We start from the raw sequence: 19277 nt of genomic DNA on the forward strand, positions 1-19277 counted from the left end.
GTCCTTTGCCAGTGTCTCCCATGTCATGCAATTGATTACACAGTTCTTCAGAGTCCTTGAGAGTGTCCTTGTATAGCTTCCTCTGACCTCTGTGTGACTTCTCACCTTATGTGAGTTCTCCATAAAATAGTCTTTTAGGCATTCAAACAACATGGCTAGTTCATCGGAGTTGCACTCTCTGCAGTAGAGATTGAATGTTTAGCAGTTCAGCTGGAGAAAGGACCTCAGTGTCTGATACCTTATCTTGCCAAGTGATCTGCAGAATCTTCCTTAGACAATTCAAATGGAAACGAGTCAGTTTCCTGGCATGGTGCTGGTAGACTGTTCAGGTTTCACATGCATACAACAATGAGGTCCGCACAATGGCTCTGTAGGCCTTGTGTAGACACACACACACACACACACACACACACACACGCACACAAACTTCTCTGCCTTTTAGGGAAAAATAGCCCAGCCTATAGAGCAGGGTCTTAGACAAAATGAGTCCATTCTATGTGGCAGGACCTAGTTCTACATCAACAGCTTAGCCCTATAGACCAAATAAATCCCTCAGACAACTTTCCTGCCTTTAAGGAAAAGGATTAGCCTAGCCTACATAGCAGGGACCCCAGTAGATATTGTTTCTACCACAATGATCATATTCACAGAACTGTGTTTATCAGAGCCCTTTATACCTCTGAGAAAATTACCTGCTGGCCCATCTCAGCAATGTAATAAACCTTAGGATATGAACTACTTGGCCTAAAGCCCTGAATGGATGTTAACCTTTTCACTATACGCATAGCAATCTTAAGGGTTTAGAGACAGATTCAGGAGGGTTGAGTCAAATCAGCAATTCAGTCAATGAACAAACTTCGGCAGCTTTGTTCTTTGTATGAGCTGGTGACTCATCCATGAGAAGAGAGTTTCTCAGAATCCAGCCAAGGCCATGAAGAGCAAACTTCCATCTCTATGAGAACAGCCCCAAAATCAGACATGGAATGAGTCAGACTTTTTCTCCACCTCCTACCCCCACCTTCCCTTTTTCCCCACTTTGCCTTCACAACCAATTATATTGCTCAGAGATCCCAAAGTATGGATCTGGAGGAGTAGAGGTAACAGATAACACTTTGCTTCCTCACCAACCACTGCCCTAGAAACTCTGGGAAGTGAGCAAACACTGCCTACAAGTACCCCATACTATATGCCAAGTGCTGGGGATATGTGCTAAGTACTGGGGATACAAAGAAAGGTAAAAGACAGTCCTTATCCCAGAGGAATGCACAGTCTAAGGTCAGAGACAGGACTTTTCTTGTGCAAAAGGAGAAAATTGGGAATCCATTTTGGTAAACTATCAGTCTCTCCTCATCCTCTCCTCCTACCTCCCAGAAAATGAATTGGGCAACAAGATCATGGCTGAAGCAAGGATGCCCATTACCACCATTATTATTCAATATTGTACTAGAAATGCTAGCTATAGCAATAAGAGAAGAAAAAGAAATTGAAGGAATTAGAAGAGGTAATGAGAAACAAAATATCACTCTTTGATGATGATAGGATGGTATGCTTAGAGAATCAACTAAAAAGACTAGTTGAAATAATGAACAACTTTACTAAAATTGGAAGATATAAAATAAACCCTCATAAACCATTAACATTTCTATATATTACTAACAAAGTCCAGCAACAAGAGCTAAAAAGAGAAATTCCATTTAGAGTGACTACAGACAACATAAAATACTTGAGAATCTACCTGCCAAGACCAATCTAGGAACTATATGGACACAATTACAAAACACTTTTCTCACTAATAAAGTCAGAACTAAACAATTGGAAAAATATTAATTCCTCATGGGTAGGTTGAGCTAAAATTAAAAAATGACAATTCTACCTAAATTAATTTACTTATTCAGTTCTATATAAATCAAAATACCAAAGAATTATTTTATAGAGGTAGAAAAAATAATAACAAAATTCATTTGACGAACAAAAGATCAAGAATATTGTAATGGTAATCAGGGCAGGATTTTTTGCTGTTCTTCTCTTTTGGGATCCCATAAGGCAACCAAGTGACTTTGTTGAGACTGGCCTTTGTTTGAATGGGGCAAGCAAAGTGGGATCTTTTGTCTTGGAATGCTTCTCAGCACTGGGGAGGTTGAGAATCATTGGTTTGTATATGATGTGGTGCTGGTGGCTGAGGAATTTTCCCTCACCCTGGTGTTAGTGATTTCCCACACCCTAAATGCTAAGTTGGCCCCAGCCCTCAAGGTCCTGAACACAGTACAAGAGCTCTGAGGTTGGCATTTTGCTTTTGGGGTCACACTCATTGAAAGAAGACTCTGGACAAGCCATTGAAGCCATGCCCTCAGCTTTGATAACCCAGATATTGGTGCTTCTCTGGTAACTCTGTATTGCTATTGTGGAACATTTTATACCATTTTATATCATTTTTAATTTCAACCAGACCCAGAGCCTGAATTAATGAGTAACTGGAAGAAGATCCAGGACCTAGGCTTCTTTGTTCTCTAAAAGTTTGCTCAGGAAATACCTCTACCTCTGTCAACAAGGTCTGATCAGACTGAACTAAGGACATTTTTTCCCCTGTTAGCCATTAAGGAATGAGACCCCAATCCTGAGAAGACCACCTCACTTAATATTCTATGGGTATATACTTTAACTGACGTTTGTCAACACTCTTGTCTTTACAAACCTATTCCATTAAGGAAAATCCTCTTCTTGTATCATGGTTAAACATACATGGGGGTCATAAAAATAAGGTAACACAGGCTTGCTGGGTCTGCTAAAATAATGCATAAAAGTTTTCTCATTGCTTTTTTCAGACAGCCAGAGCTTATGCTCTGACTCCTTGTACATACAAGTAAGCTAGCTTAGCTATGCTTTAAGGGAAAATAATAAACAATGTGGATTTTTCTATCACCTAGCTTGTTTGCCTCTTTCAACCAAACTTTCAGGTTTAACAATATACATAGACTGGCTTGTGTTATTTGCTCTGTTTATAATGTATGTTTGTAATTTCTGTTTGTATTTGTTCTGAAGTTCAGGGGGCTGATCTTTTCCCCCTGAACTAAGTGAATGATATATGTATGTTTAATTAAAGTGAGATTGTTAACCCCTTAAAGTTATTTTCCTTAGAAAAGCAGATCAGAGAACCTGTGTTGGCAGCCCTTCTGTGTGCTGGAGGTCCTTCACCCACAAAACAGCTGCTAGCAACATTGTTGTTACAAATATCAAGGGAATTAATGCAAAAAATGTGAAGGTGGCCTAGCTATACCAGATCTCAAACTGTCTTATAAAATGGTGATACTAGCTAAGAAATAGAGTGGTGAATCACTGGAACAAATTAGGTATGCAATACTCAGTAATAAAAGATCATAGTAATCTAGTGTTTGATAAACTCAAGCTTTTTGGACCAGAACCCTCTATCTGACAATAAGTATCGGGAAAATAGAAAACAGTATGACAAAAACTAGGAATAGACTAACATCTTATACCACATAACAAGATAAGGTCAAAATGGGCGCATGATTTAGACTCTATAGATAAAGGAAGAATTTAGGACCAAACAAGAGATAGAGAGCATTACAGTATGCAAAATGGATAATTTTGATTATATTAAAAAGGTTTTATACAAACAAAATCAATGCAACCAAGATTGGAAGGAAAGCAGAAAATGGGGTGAAGGGAGAGATTTTACAGCAAGTGTCTCTGGTTAAAGTTCATTTTTCAAATATAGAGAACTGAGTCAAATTTATAAGAATACAAGTCATTCCCCAATTGATAAATGGTGAAAGTATATGAACAGGCAGTTTTCAGATGAAGAAATTAAAGCTATCAATAGTCATATGAAAAAATGCTCTTAATCGCTACTGATTAGAGAAATGCAAATTAAAATGGGAGGCACTACCTCACATTTAACAGATTGGCTAATATGACAGAAAAGGAAAATGATAAATGTTGGAGATGTAGGAAAATTAGGACACTAATGCACTGTTGTGAGTGGAGTTGCGAGCTAATCCAACCATTCTGGAAGGTAATTTGGAACTATGACCAAAGGACTATAAAACTTTGCATACCCTTTGATCTGGCAATACCATTATTAGGTCTGTATTCCAAAGGGATTTAAAAAGGTGTGTGTGGTGGGGGATCCTATTCATACAATATTATTTATAGCAGCTCTTTTTTGGTGACAAAGAATCAGAAATTGAGGGGATGCCCATCAATTGGGGAATGGCTGAACAAGTTGTGGTATATGATTGTAAAGGAATATTATTGTGCTATAAGAAATGACGATAAGTATGCTTTCATAAAACTTGGAAATACTTATATGAACTGATACTAGCAAAGTGAAGTGAGCAGAACTGTTACTGTACACAGTAACAGTAATGGTCCCCTGTGAATGATTTAGCTCTTCTCAGCAACACAATGATCCAAGACGATTCCAAAGGACTCATGATGAAAAATGCTATCCACGTCCAGAGAAAGAACTGATGCAGTCTGAATGCAGATTGAAGCATACTATTTTTTACTTTCTTATTTTTTTGTGGGTTTTTTTGGTCTGTGTCTTCTTTCACAAGGTGACTAATATAGAAATATGTTTTTGCATGATTCCATATGTATAACCTATATCAAATTCTTACCATCTTTTGGGGGGGGGGAAGGAAAAGAATTTGGAACTCAAAATTTTTAAAAATGAATGTTAAAAATTGTTTTACATGTAACTGGAAAGAAATAAAATTTTATTTCAAAAGTGAATTGTACTACTTCTAGACTTAGAGATTTGCCTTATCCTTATTGAACTTCAATAAATATCATTTGGATGTTTTGTGTTGGGGCTATTTTTTCCCCTTGCTAGTGTGTACATGATTTACCAAAGAATTATTCATTTGGAGAGGTGTTTGTTGCTTAATACCAGAATTAAAATGGGTAGGAAAACTTTGTCAGTTCTTTTCATTTTAAGAAGAGTCCTGCAAAACCCAAAGAAATAGCCCTAATTCAAATTGGTGCCCTAAGTGAGATTAATTCAGAAACTGCTGCCTCAGGTTATATAGGGGCATCCCTGCGATTGGGCATTGTCCTAACACTGTGTAGCTTGTGAGCCCTCATGAGTGTACCTCCCATTAACTCTTATTAAATAAGCTTTTTTATTGTTAAATCATTTCAGTTGTGTCTGATTTTTTGTGAGTCCATTAGGAGTTTCTTGGCAGAGATACTGGAGTGGTTTGCTCTTTCCTTCTCCAGCTCATTTTACATATGAGGAAACTGAGGCAAACAGGTTTAAGTGACTTTCCCAGAGTCACACAGCTAGCGTCAGGCTGGATTTGAAAATGAAGATGAGTCTTCCTGATCCCAAGCCCAGTGCTCTATCCACTGTGCCACCTAGCTGCCCAAACTTAGGGAAGGCATTTACTCACCCTCACCTGAAGTGCACTCTCCTACAAATACACCCATATTGAGTTAAGTGGGCACAAGGGTAAAGTACTATAGTAATGAGGCATACTTGTAGGGAGTACCTGGGAGCCCAGGTAACTCACAACTCTGAAATTAGAGAGCCTTGTCTTTTCTTTCTCCTTACAAATTTCATTGTGAAGCATGATATCAGTGAAGGATGAGTCACTCTGCTACTAAGCTGGACGGGTTCCGAATAGGGCATGGAGTTTCACATGGGCAAGTATCTGAGTTGGGCTTTCTCTTTACAGAGAAGGCATGGAATCTCTACTGTGGTCAATCCCCTGGGCTAAGCTGGTCTTTTGGCCAAAAGACAACTACTCACTGGGCACAGATGCTGCAGAAATGGTTGACTGGTGGGCCAGTGAGTTACTTGGCCACTGGCTTGGCTCTTCATAGGGTGCAAGGTCTCTGGTAGACAGGTCAACCTTGCTAGACTTCCTGGCTTACTCTTCAGGGAGAGCTACAGTATCTACACCTCCAGTCTCTGGCTCTGCTGGGTGTGACTGTACTTTTTCTGTGCTACCATGTTTCATTTCGTTTTTATAGGGAGCACTATCATACTTTTTCAGAGCCTAGGATTGGCAGAAGACTCTCCTCTGAGATCTCAGGATCTTGGCTCGAGGCTTTTCCCTCACCGGCAAGTAGGGATAGAATAGATATGGCCTCTCCTTTTCAAGAATTATTCCTGGTTTATAGCAAGTTTCCCTCACTGAGGGACCCCATGCTTGCTTATGGTGACCATAGTTACATCTCACATATTTCTTCTGGGATCTTATGAAAATTAGTGTCTGGGGACAAAGATGTTAAGGTACTCTGGGCTCTGTTGCAGATCATTTTCTTTTCTGGTCTTTTCATATGCATGGGGATAGCCAAAGCCTCATACCTCTTTCAAGGTGTGGAACGCTTAGTTTAGACCTGAAAGGGCCTCATCTTTATGCATCATTGTCCCTATCTTTGATCCTAAGAACTTTAACTTTGTTGAAGTATAAATAGGGCACACCCTTTCAAAGCCATCCAGTCCAACACCTTCATCTCATGTAGGAGGAACTGAGGCCCCGATAGCTAAATATCTTGCTCAAGGTCACACCGGGAGTAAGGTGTAGAACAGGGATTTTGACCTGGGTCCTCTTTCTCCAAACCTGGTGTGCTTGTCCCTCTATGCTGTATTCAGCTTCCTCATAGTCCCTGTCTCAAAGGATTGTTTAAATCAAATGAGATAACATCTAATGCACTTTGAAACCTTAAAATCTCTATACGAATATGACCTATCGTTATTATCTTTCCCGGAATTGAAATATGAGCCTATCCTTTTCCTTTTAACGGTACTACTCTTTCCCTTCTGCCCATCCCCCAGTAATCCTCTCCTATCCTCTTTCTCCTATTCTTCCTCTTCCATTTTTCCTCCTCCTCTCAGCCTGCTTCGGGTACACTTCACTGAATGAACATAGACCGTGATGACAGCTCTCCGTGTGTGTGCAAGTGAGGGGCACCTCCTTCACTCTCCCACACGCTACCTCCCTGACTCACAGTTCTAAACCCAAGTGCCCGGCTTAGCTATGGTGCGTGCGTGTGTGTGTGTGTGTGTGTGTGTGTGTGTGTGTGTGTGTGTGTGTGAGAGAGAGAGAGAGAGAGAGAGAGAGAGAGAGAGAGAGAGAGACAGAGAGAGAGAGAGAGACAGAGAGACAGAGAGAGAGAGAGAAAATAAAAGATGCTTAAGTTAAAAAAAGATGCTTAAAAGTTGCCCCATTAGAGATGCTTCAAAGTAAATTGGCACTGTGACTATTTAAAATCCTTGACTCCCCATTGTATCTCAGATCTCTCCTTATCTGGCTGTCCTCTCCCCCTACCCCCCATCCCGGACCCCAGCTACTGCCAAAAAAAAAAAAGAACAGGGGCAGTTGGTGATATATTGAAGTTGACCACGACTTCCCTTCCTCTACTCCATGGAAACCCATTTGAAAACATTTGTTTCTCTTTAGCTTTTGGTCCAACCTCCCCAGATCTCCCCATAACCTAAATTGATTTTCTGCCAGGGGATGTGCCAGCAGAAGCTGGGGCTCATTGTTTCTCGGGAGTTGCCCAGCTCCCTCTGCTCATTCTCCATATGCCATAAAACATTCTGTGTATTATGTGATAGCCTTGGCGTCCCCATGGCAACCAGCTCAGTTGTCTCCTCTCTGCACAAGATTAAGATTTCAGGTAGGAATCAGCAGTGGGAGTAGAGTAGTGGGGGGGTGGGGGGCGAAGGCGGAGGAGGGCATGGGGGAGGGGAGTAATCCAGCCCTTCTAGAAAGTGATTAAGACAGAGGGTGAGGAGAATCAGTAATGAAATAGAATGGGCCAAGCCATCATTTTCCAAATATGAGGTTATCCACAATATATTACAATTCTCTACTGTTTTGTGCACCACAGTTTTCTGGGCGACTTGGACCGCGTTCGGTGTTGGTCTGTGGATTTTTACTGCTGTGGTGGAGCACCAACTTCTCCCCGTTCCTAGGTCTGGGTTCCATATTACTGGGTTCAGCCCCTTCCTGTCTGTATTAATTGTGGTGCTATGGAGTCAGCTTGAGCCTGTTGGGAGTTGTCATGACAACACGGCTGGGTTTCTGGACAGGTTAGTAAGGGAAAGGGAGATTAGATTTGGCTTCTCCCCCTCCTTTCCAATAAAGGCTTCATCAACCCTGTCATGCCACTTATTGCCTTCCCTCCCTAATAATCACAACAAAGGTAATAACAATAGACATTTATACAGGCTTTAAGATTTATAAAACATTTTACATAGATTGTCTCATTTGAACCTCACATGGACCCTTTCGAGGTTGATGCTATAGGTATTCTTCCCATTTTATAGATGAGAAAACTGATGCTCACAGAGGCTAACTCCATGACCACTTAGATAAGTAAGTATTGGAGATGAGATCTGAGCCCAGATTTTCCTGATTCCAAGTTGGGTGCTACATCCAGTCCACAGCTGCTGTCCAGCTTGTGGCCATTAATGGACCTAGGCAGATAGGTAGAACAGTGGATCAAGGGCCTGGAGGCAGACGATTTGTTCAAATATGGCTTCAGACACTTCCTGACTGTGTGACCCTAGGCAAGTCACTTAACCTCTGTCTGCCTTAGTTTCCTCCTCTGTAAAATAGGGATAATAACAGCATCTACCCCACAGGATTGTCTCGAGGATTAAATGAGTTATTTATAAAGCACTTAGCATAGTGCTTGGTACACAGCAGGCACTTAACAAATATTTATTCCCTCCCCCCTTCCCTAAATGGTCAGGGTTTCGATCTAGATGTTCCTCCCTAGAATAGATATGAGTATATAGATTAGAAGCCCTTGGAGGCAGGGATCTGTCAATCTAATCATCTTTGTAGCACAGAGTAGTTACCCAAACATTTGCTGAATGAATGAAAGCATATAGAGAGATATAAATACCCCTTACCCTCAGACATCAAATACCTCCGTACCGACGGGAACATGACTAACTCCTTGTTTCTCAAATCTAGCTGTAGTGGATTTCTCTTATTTCTAGAGGTCATACTTTAGTCCAGCTGGAAGCATGATAAATAGTTATGAATTGACATTGGAGATTAGTACATTCTCAACCTCATGGTGAACCAGTTAATACTGTGCTTTATTCAGCTCTCAAATGGAGACAAAAAGCCCTGAGCCGGGAGTCTCTGCCACAAACTAACTGTATTATTTTGAGGAAGTTATTTTATCTCTCTGGGCTTCAGTTTCCTCATTTAAATGAGAATCATAAAAGATGCTTACCATTTCTAAAAAATAGATACTTTTACGTATAAGTAGGAAAGTATAATGGGAATCTTGCCTCTGAAATTCTGCCCTTTATAACTTGGCCCCTTTCTATCCTCTAGTCTTCTTGTGCCTTACTCTCTTCCAAGCTCTTATTCTTCCATTCTTTTTAATAGTTCAGAGATTTCATTCTAATAGTTTAACGACAGAGCTTGTCAAGATGAAAACAGAAAACAAGTATACAAAACAGTTTATTACTAATTGTGTATTGAAAGCAATAAGTTTCCACAAGACCAAACAAACCAGTTCCGAGTTTTTCCTGAGATGAAGTTTAACAGCTCCAGCTTCTCCAGTGTTTATCAAAATACAAAAGGGAAAAAAAGTAAAGATCTTTTTTTTTCAGATGGCAAATCTGAGCCTTGCAGTAATGAGGGGTAGTAAAGGACATTTCACACGTATACAGATAGAGGGATCAGTCCAAAATGGGCCTGAATACTTCTAGAATGAAATGACTCCCCAAGCTTTCATTCTCAATTTATTTTCTTTCAAAACCTAGACACCATAGAGAAATGCCTGGTGTTCTCGACTGTGTTTTTGAAATATCTCCAGCCAAGCTTTGGGGCTAATGTAGGCTGTTCTTACTGTGGAGAGGTTTCAAACAGAAGCACCACACACTTCACCAAAATTAAAAGGCTTTTTTGTTGTCTAAATATGTCAGAAAGCTCTTCTTAGTGTTTATAACCAGCCATCATTGTGCCCTTCCTAAGTTATTCAAGTGTGATGGAGAACTAAGTACAGCCTGACCTGAACTATGGGGGGGGGGGCAGTAAGGGGGAGTCTAGTTATAAACGGTTTATGATTGAAGATCTAATGCGCAGTCTTCTCTGAACCACAATCTCAGAGTTTTTTTTCCTGATAAGTATACACGTAAGCACAAATATAAGCACAGACTCTATGAAATACACAGATATCCAAAGACAGCGTTACCTGGAATTCCATTTTAACTATGCAAAATCTGTCACTTGTTTGATTTTTGTCTTCATTTCTCAATGTTCAAAAGAGAAACTGCAGACAATTATGATGGTCTGGTACTCAAGTTGTTACTGCAAAACCTACACTAAGCATATTTCTCTGTTCTGTGTGTTCAAGTGTTTTATTTGTCTTTTGAAAATTTTTTACCGTTGAAAAAATACACTGAAAAACCAACCATCAAAATGGATCTCAATGCAGATCTCACAAGCCAGTAGGAGCAGCATTCAGCTGTGCTTGCTGCACATTAACCCCGAATAACCCAAGTGCCCATGTGTTTAATATCCCTTCCCAGTACTAAATGGTGAGTTTTTTTTACAATAGAAAAAACTGAATAATATTACATAGGAGTGCCAGAAACCGCCCCCATTGGAAACAAAAACTATTTACATTAAATAGGAAACCTGTTTTCCGGCCTTTTACAGCACATTTACAGCATGGTATAATACAAGTTGTGACAAGGGATAGGAAAAAAAAAAAGCTTCAACTCAACACCACAAAGCACAGTTTGCCCCATGAAAGTAAAGCAAAGGGGAAAAGGGAGGAAATAAGAGGGAGAGAAGGAAAGAGGGAGGAGGAACTTTTGTTGATTCATTTCTGGTTTTAGAACTGATTGGACAACCAGTCCAGCCTTCATAGAGTCCATCCCCACCAGAGGCACAGGTTGCTTGGATGTACAAGTATCTGTGAGGAAAAGAATGCAGTACAAGTTTGTCTGTGATTTCAGCTGCATTCATGGCATTGAGAAGATACTGTTTGTTAGCAAACACTAATAAGACGGCATCTCTAAGCTCAACCTCTGCCAATATTCTCATCAGCTCTTCCCGGGCCCCATTCACTCATTCTCTGTCATTACTGTCAACCACAAAGATCTGTCTTTGTGTTCTGGAAGTAATGGCACCATAGGCGTGGAATCTTGTCCCAGCCACCTACATCCCACACCACGAATCTAATGTTTTTGTATTCTACAATTTCTACTTTGAAACTATAATAGTGGTTACTATTTCACCCAGCTTCAGTTTGTACAAAATAGTTGTCTGGAATGCAACATCCAGACCAACCGTTAGAATCTGTTTTAACATTTTTTTGGCCCAAGAGCCCCTTGAAGAAGTTAGCAATATATATTCCCCATGTTCCAAGTGTGATGTGTCGAACATTGGCAAAGGGAACGTCCTCGCTCCTGAGGAGCCTCCAACCTCCTCACCCATGAGTGGCTTTGGTTTCGCTCCCGCAAGATGGAGGCTTCCAATGGCAGCCACGTCAGTGCCCTTATTCTTAACATACTCTGTGACCTAATGACACCGATCTCCTCGCTGTTCCTTTAGCAACATTTTTACCAGCTGTGCCCCACGCCTAAAATGCTATTTCTCCTCATCTCTACCTCCATGCTTCCCTGGTATGCTTTAAGTCCAAGCTAAAATCCCCCCTTCTACAAAGAGCCTTTCCCAAGCCCTCCAGTTCTCCTACCTTTCCTCTGTTAAGTGTTTCCTCCTGTATATAGCTTTTTTGTACATAGTTATTTATACGTTGTCTCTCCTATTAGACTGTGAGAGCAGGGACTATTTCCCCTCCTCTTTCCTGGCACACAGTAGTTACTTAATAAATGCTAATTGACTGACTTACTAAAAACTACTGTCATTGTGATCATGAGTGAGTCACCTAAGTATACTGAGCATCAGTATACTCATAGAACCTACTTCCCAGGGTAGCTGTTAGTTGGAAATGAGATAATATATATTAAGAATTTCGCAAACTTTGAAGAACTATGTAAATACACATTTCCCCCAAAACTGTTTCCTTTTCTCAACTTCCCTGTTATTGTTTAGGTGTAGGGGTGGGGAACCTGTGGCCTCAAGGCCTCATATGGCCCTCTAGGTCCTCAAGTGTGGCTCTTTGGCTGAATCCAAACTGCACAGAACAAATCCCCTTAATAAAAGGATTTGTTCTGTAAAACTTGTTTCCTGGGCCATCACCAGTCATCTTGAGTTTTGTCTTGCCTGGACTCCAATGACTCTGGAGGAGAGAGTGAGGCTGATGACTCTGCATAGCTATGCCTCATTTAAATCCAATTCACTTGTAAGTCAAGGCATCACTTTCCCGATGCCATTGGTCTTCTTCAAGAACGAAGGACGAACGACACCGAACGACAACAACAACTACCACCCCAACAACCACCCCTACTCAACAAACTCCAGGGGTTTCCTATTCTAGGATCAAATGTAAAGTCCTCTGGCTTTTAAAGACCTTCCCAACCTGGCTGTTTCCTACCTTTCCAGTCTTCTCCCTCTTTACTCCCTTCTATATAGCCCACAACCCAGCTGTGCCCTCCACTTCCCAACCCTGCACCTTTGCAAAGGTTATTCCCCATATTTGGAATGTTTCCTTCACTACCTCATCATCTCCATCTCCTGACTTCCCTGGCTTCCTTTAAGACTTGGGTCAAATCCCACCTTCTGTAGAAAGCTTTTTGCAGTCTCCCTTAATACTCTCACAGCGCATACCCTTAGAGGTTGTCCTCCATCTCCAGTTGTCTTAACTCATGTCTTGTCACTGGACCCAGATGGCTCCAGAGCGAAAAGTGAGGCTGGTGACTTTGCACGGCACTGTCTCACTTAAATCCAATTTACTTGCAAGTCATTCATGGCATCACCTTCCTAGCGTCATAGTCCTCCTTGAGAATGAAGGACAAACAACAGTCTTCCACCTACACTCTATAGATAGATAGATAAAAGATAGATCAATAGATAGGCATATAGATATATGTCCTATACACACACATCTGCATCCACATCTATGTATACACACACACACACACACACACACACATAAAATTTATATGTTGTCTGCTTTTAGAATGTGAGTTCCTTAAGGGCAGAGACCATTTTTTCCCCTTTCTTTGTGTCCCCAGTCCTTAGCACAGTGCCTGGCACACAGTAACTGCTTAAGAAACGCTTGCTAACTATTTTTATCTTATTCTTCTCATGGGCATTCGGATAGAAATTGTTCTGCAACAAGTTATTACCTTCCTATTATTCTTTTATATTTAATGTTTTATGGATGACTGCCTGAGTAGATTTTCATCCACAATTGCATTTTGTAATTGAGGAAAAGTATTGGACTGTAATTTCATATTCTGTAGGATCACTGAAAGAAGCATCTTCAGGACAATTCCAAGATCAGAAAGGACGCTGGGACACATATCTCATAGTGTGCCCCCTGTTTTGATTTCTGTCACTAGGTCGCCATATTATCAATGTTTTTCATTCTATGTTGTTTAGAGATTATGATATTCAGTGTGTCAACATCTATTAAAAATATTGTTTTAATGTTTTATGGCTTCTGTTGTCTGGGTGCGTACAAACAATGGTTTTATCTATAATAATGCTGAAGTTTCATTATGTATTATTCTCAATGTATTTGTCGAATCCTGAAGTATATTTTGAGGTCCTCATTTGTAACAAGGGGATTTACTGTCTGTTAGTCTATTAAAGAGACTGAACTTCTGATGCATAATTTTGGCCACAAGAGCAAGTCTCTCTATGTATTTTGTAATTGTTCAATTTTAGCCCAGTTTCTATTGTTTCATTGTATAATCTGCATGGATTCACATATCTGGACTCATTAAGAATAACTTTTCCATAATTTCTTGTGACAATGGCCTGAGCCTGAATTGCCATTGTACAAACCAGTCTATTAATCCATTCACGGGATTTTAGTCATAGAGTATCTTTTGAATCTGCTCTTAGATCTTTTCGTCTTGTTCAGTCACGTCCAACTGTTTGTGACTCCATTTAGGGTTTCCTTGGCAAAGACACTGGAGTAGTTTGCCATTTCCTTCTAAGATGAGGAAACTGAGGTAAATAGGGTTAAATGACTTGCCCAGGGTCACACAGATAGTAAGTGTCTGAGGCTGGAATTGAACTCAAAAAGATGAGTCTTCCTGATGCCAGGTCCATTGTGCCACTCTAACCACTGTGCCACCTAGTTGCCTCTTCGATCTTAGATGTTTTATTGGCTCCACCTATGAAGGTGTCTCTACCTTTACCTGAAGGTAAAGCACTTTCAATTGCATTCAACAAATCTGGGAGCCTATACTTAATTGCCAGCCTTTTCTGTTGCTTTGTGAAGTTATGTCTGCTCATCAGAAAGATTTCTAATTTTAACATTTTTATCATATATGGTAATAAAATGATGATGACATTTTTTACTGTTGTCTCATTCTCATCTTTCTTTGGAGTTGAAATAAAAATGATCCTAGAGCAAGTCATTATCCTTCTAATTTTTCTTATATTTAATATTCTGTGGACCATTATACAAGTTGATGAAATGGGAGCTTTTTTGTAATTGAATAAAAGTTATTTATATGTAAACTCACTCTGTACCAGGCTTGCTGAAAGCAACTTTGAGATAACTCCAATAAGATGATAAGATGAGATAAGACATCCAGACAAGATGACAGGAATTCTATCTAGCTCATTCTGTTTCCACATGATTTTTGTTTCTTCGGCTAGATGTCTATATTTAATTTTTTTTCAAAAAATTAATTTTTTTAATTGTGAACTTGACAAACATCAGTATGAACATTTGCATATACAAATGAAGTGGGGTTTGAATTGGCCTTTAGGGGCAATCACAAGAGATGTATGCCAGATCTCTGCTGGAAACTTCTGGGAACTGCAGAGAGAAATGGAACTCAGCACTGAAAGGTTTGTGGTTTGAGATGTCAAAGCAATCCCCTCACTGGCCACAGTGCAAGAATAATCATTGATACAATGGATTTTTTAAAAGGAAGTGGACCGCCCACTCCCGCCCCCCCCCACTCCAGTCTCTCTCCAGTTCCTAGTTACATATCGTGTCTGGACTATTTGAATCTATCCTGAGAAGGGTAAGGAATGCTGTAGACATCTTCTCTCACTTTGGCAACATAATGACTACTCCCGTGATACAGCTAGAGTGGGGGGACTCAACCAATCTTGGTGTGTGTGCCAGACCATAGGTGACAATGCAGCAATCTGAAGAGGTCTGTCCAGTCTTGAGACATCATTATGAGATCAAGAGGTTGGAAATCCTGAGTCCTTCAGTCAGAGCTGACTGGCAGCAAGGGGAGTTTCTGCATCAGAGAAGACAGCCACTGACAAGAGGTGGAGCCCAAGTCTTGGCCTGGCTTGCAAGAACACATGAATCTAGAGGGAATTATTAGAACAAGGTAAAGCCAAGGAGAAATCGAAAGTGCCTATTCCACAGTCATGCCAAATGCTTTGTATTTATATTCTTTACATTCTAAAATATATGTATATTTTATATTTATACTCTTTAAGTCTCAGATTCTCTAGAGAGTATAGCGGTCATTATAAGTTATAAATTAGTGATTGCTTAAGTCTATAGTCAATGCATACTTTCCAGAGCCTTTTATATTAAGCACTTCTTTTGTTTAAGAAATAAATACCGACCTCATACCCAATTTCCATTGTATGTTGTGTACCTTTCTATTCTCCCACTTGAGAAGACTTTAGGTTTTATCTTATGGTTAAAGTTTTCTCAAAGGGAAATGAAAAGGATCTGACCTTTTTTCTAGAGGTCTAGGCTTCTCCAGGACTGAATCCAGTCCGCTGTGTTTGTGGGTCCAGAGCTGAAAGCTGTCCTTTTGTGGAGAGGGTGCATTGCTGTAACCTAGTGGGCCCACTCAGCCCACTTAGCAGTTGTAACTGTAAGACAAATATTGGGTGGACTAGCCTTGATGGCCTTAGATCACATACGACATCCTCTGACTCGTGCCAATTTATGTGGAGGCTTGGAGAGCCAACTTCTGAAAATGAATGTTCGAGGGGTCCTTTCCCTCTCTGCTTCCGAGCACGCACAAGCATCCTCTAACTCTTTCCTATTGACTTACTGCACGGTGACAAAAGCATCTTAATTAGCTGCCAAGCCTGAACTGAATGTGCAATACATAGAAGGTTCAAACGGATAAACTTGTTCTTTCTCGTCTGGTGGCAAGGGAAGCAAGAATGCCTGTAGGCCTTCAGGGGAGGAGGAGTTTTTAATTCTGCTCTGCCACCCAACCACCATGTATCTATGAACACATAACTCCTCTATTTCTTCTGTTTCTTGTATATCATTCGTTCTTGATCTTAAGTGAATGGGTATGCCGAATAGCCCAGGTTAGGACCTTGTAAACTTTGAAAGGTCAGAAAAGCCATCATATATCCCCTCAGTAACCAGAGTTGATGGCAATAGTAGTCAAATCCAGTGAGGATCCAGCCCTGGATAATAACCCATTTGAACCAGCCAAACAGTGGCACAGTAGACAGAATGGCAAGCCTGGAGTCAGGAAGACCTGAGTTCAAATCTGGCTTCAGGCATTTATTAGTTGTATGACTGAGTAGGTCACTTAACCCTGTTTGCTTGAGTTTCCTCATCTGTGAAATGAGCTGGGGAAGGAAATGGCAAACTGCTCCAGGATCTTTGCCAAGAAAACCCCAAATGGGGTCATGAAGAATGAGAAAGGACTGAAAATGACTGAACATTAACAAGAGTGAATTGACCTGGCAGCCAAGATACCATGTTTGTGGAACCAAGCGGCAATGCGTCCAACGTTTATGCCACACCTAGAAGTGAATTTGGTTGGGACTCCTAGAATGGAAAAAAGAATTGTCAAGGTCAGGAAGGAAATACTACCCCTCATCCTCATGGTGAAGGGGAATGTTTTGTAGTAACCACATCAAGCTCAAGACTCCTCTTCTCAGGGACAAATGTGTGTAGTGGGAGAATATGCTCACTGTTTATGTGAGCTTTGGTTCTTCCTCTAACTTCTTGGTAAATGTCTCTTTCAGAAAAGCTGTGATGTTGACTGGTTAATTGACACGAGGGAGATGTTAATGGGTCATTTGATATTGGGGATAACATAGTACTAGAAAACCTCTTGGATCCTCAGGGTTACCCCTAGATCTCTGAGGGGAAAAGTATTCAGCCTCCTTTTGGTAGTTCAACCTGTCAGGATGAGTAGAAGTTTGGGAAAAAGGAGCTCAGAGCTTGCAAGATTGGCAACAGGAAGAGTATAATGCATATGCTTTAAAGATTTGGTCCTCGTTGGTCAGTGCCCACATTACCCAAAGAACATCAAAGAAGATTGCATATGCAACTGTGAAAAGTTTGGTGTTTTTTAGAAGCACATATGAAATTTAACACAACGGTAACGAAACTGTCTTGCTTATCTTTGCCTTCTTCTTAACTTCCTGCTGCTCTTCTATGTATTTTAAATATATTTTATTTATTTAACTATTTCCCAATTACATTTAAATGTTTTTTAACATTCATTTTTTAAAATTTTGAGTTCTAAATTCTCTGCCTCCCTCTGCCCTCTCCCATTCCTTGATTATATATGTGAAGTCATGCAAAACATATTTCCATATTAGCCATGTTGCAAAAAAAAAGCAAGAAAAAAAATTTTAAGTGAAAAGAATAATCTGCATTCAGAGTTCATCAGTTCTCTCTTTGGAGCATTTTTAGCATTTTTTTTTCTCACAAGTCCTTTGAAATTGTGATATATGATTATAATGGAATATTATTGTATTCTATAGAAATGACGAGCAGGATGTTTTCAGAAAAACCTGGGAAGGCTTACATGAACTGATGCAAAGTGAAATGAGCAGAACCAGGAAAACATTGTACGCATTAACAGCAATATTGTAATGATGATCATCTGTGAATGACTTAACTATTCTCAGCAATACAATGATCCAAGACAATTCTGAAGAAATGTTATGATGAAAAATGCTATTCACCTCCAGAGAAAGAACTGATGGAATCTGAATGCATATTGAAGTACATTAAAAAAACTTTATTATTCTTAGTTTTTGAAACATAGCTAATATGGAAATGTTTTTCATGACTGCACATGTATAATCTGTATCAAATTACTTGCCTTCTTAAGGAGGGGAGAGAGAGAGAGGGAGGGAATTTGGAACACAAAATTTTTTAAAAAAATGTTAATTTGGTTTATATGTAATTGAGAAAAAATAAGATTAAAAAGCCAGAGGATTTTTTTTTAAAAAATGCATCCTTTGGAATTGTCGTGGATCATTATATTGATCAGAGGAGCTGTCTTTCTCAGCTGATCATTGTTACAATATTGCTGCTACTATACACAATGTTCTTCTGCTTCTGCTTTCTTCACTTGGCATCAGTTCATATAACACTTCCCAGATTTTTCTGAAATCATCTCTTCTATTTATTTTTAAAATATTTCATTGGTTCTCTTTTTCCTTTTCTTTTTTGCATTGCTACATCCCCACCCCCACCCCACTTCTCTAAGTAAAACAAAGCAACAATGCATTGGTTGTGTCTAACAATATGTATCTCGCTCTGTACTTCTAGTACATCACCTTTCAATCAAGAGGTGGATGGCATGCTTCATCATCAGTCTTCTGCAGCCATGACTGACCCCTGCCTCGATCAGCAGTCTGTATTCTTTCAAAGTCATTTTCTTTTACATGATTGTAGTCACTGCATCAGTTGTTCTTCTGATCCTACTTCACTCAGTTTCAGGTCTTACAATGAGAAGTCTTTCCAAGTTTCTCTGAATCCATCACATTTATTTTAATAGAATAATATTCCATTACATTTACATACCAAGATATGTGCATCCATTCCCCACTTTGTTTCTAGTCCTTCACTACAACAGAAAGCTAGGAGAACAGTTGTTTTTAAATTGTTATGAATTAATTAGATGTCTGAGTCACTGTGGGCAGTGGTTTTATCTTTGATAATACTCCTGTTCCAGTATAGCTTATTGGTTCTTAAGGATAGTTTGTGGTCTGTGTTTGTAGTGTGGGGATCTGTTTGTTTGTGAAGGATAGTGTGCCACATGATCCTGTCTTTCTAGGTTTTCTATAATTACTCAGTTTTCACAATCTCCAGTAGCACATAACAGTTATTGTTCTTATCATTTAATCAATAAGTCTGGAGTCATTAAAGGTCATTTTATTTCCATAATTTCTGGTAGCAATAACCTGAGTCTGAATTGCTATGATAAATTTAAGTTT

The 19277-nt window shown here is 39.8% G+C and overlaps 1 pseudogene; it reads right to left on the minus strand.

The window, feature by feature from the left end:
• Positions 1-10790: 10790 nt before the first annotated feature.
• Positions 10791-11368, minus strand: LOC118848453 (annotated as a pseudogene).
• Between the last annotated feature and the right edge of the window lie 7909 nt (positions 11369-19277).

The sequence above is a fragment of the Trichosurus vulpecula genome, chromosome 4 (assembly GCF_011100635.1).
Source record: "Trichosurus vulpecula isolate mTriVul1 chromosome 4, mTriVul1.pri, whole genome shotgun sequence".
Lineage (NCBI taxonomy): Eukaryota > Metazoa > Chordata > Mammalia > Diprotodontia > Phalangeridae > Trichosurus > Trichosurus vulpecula.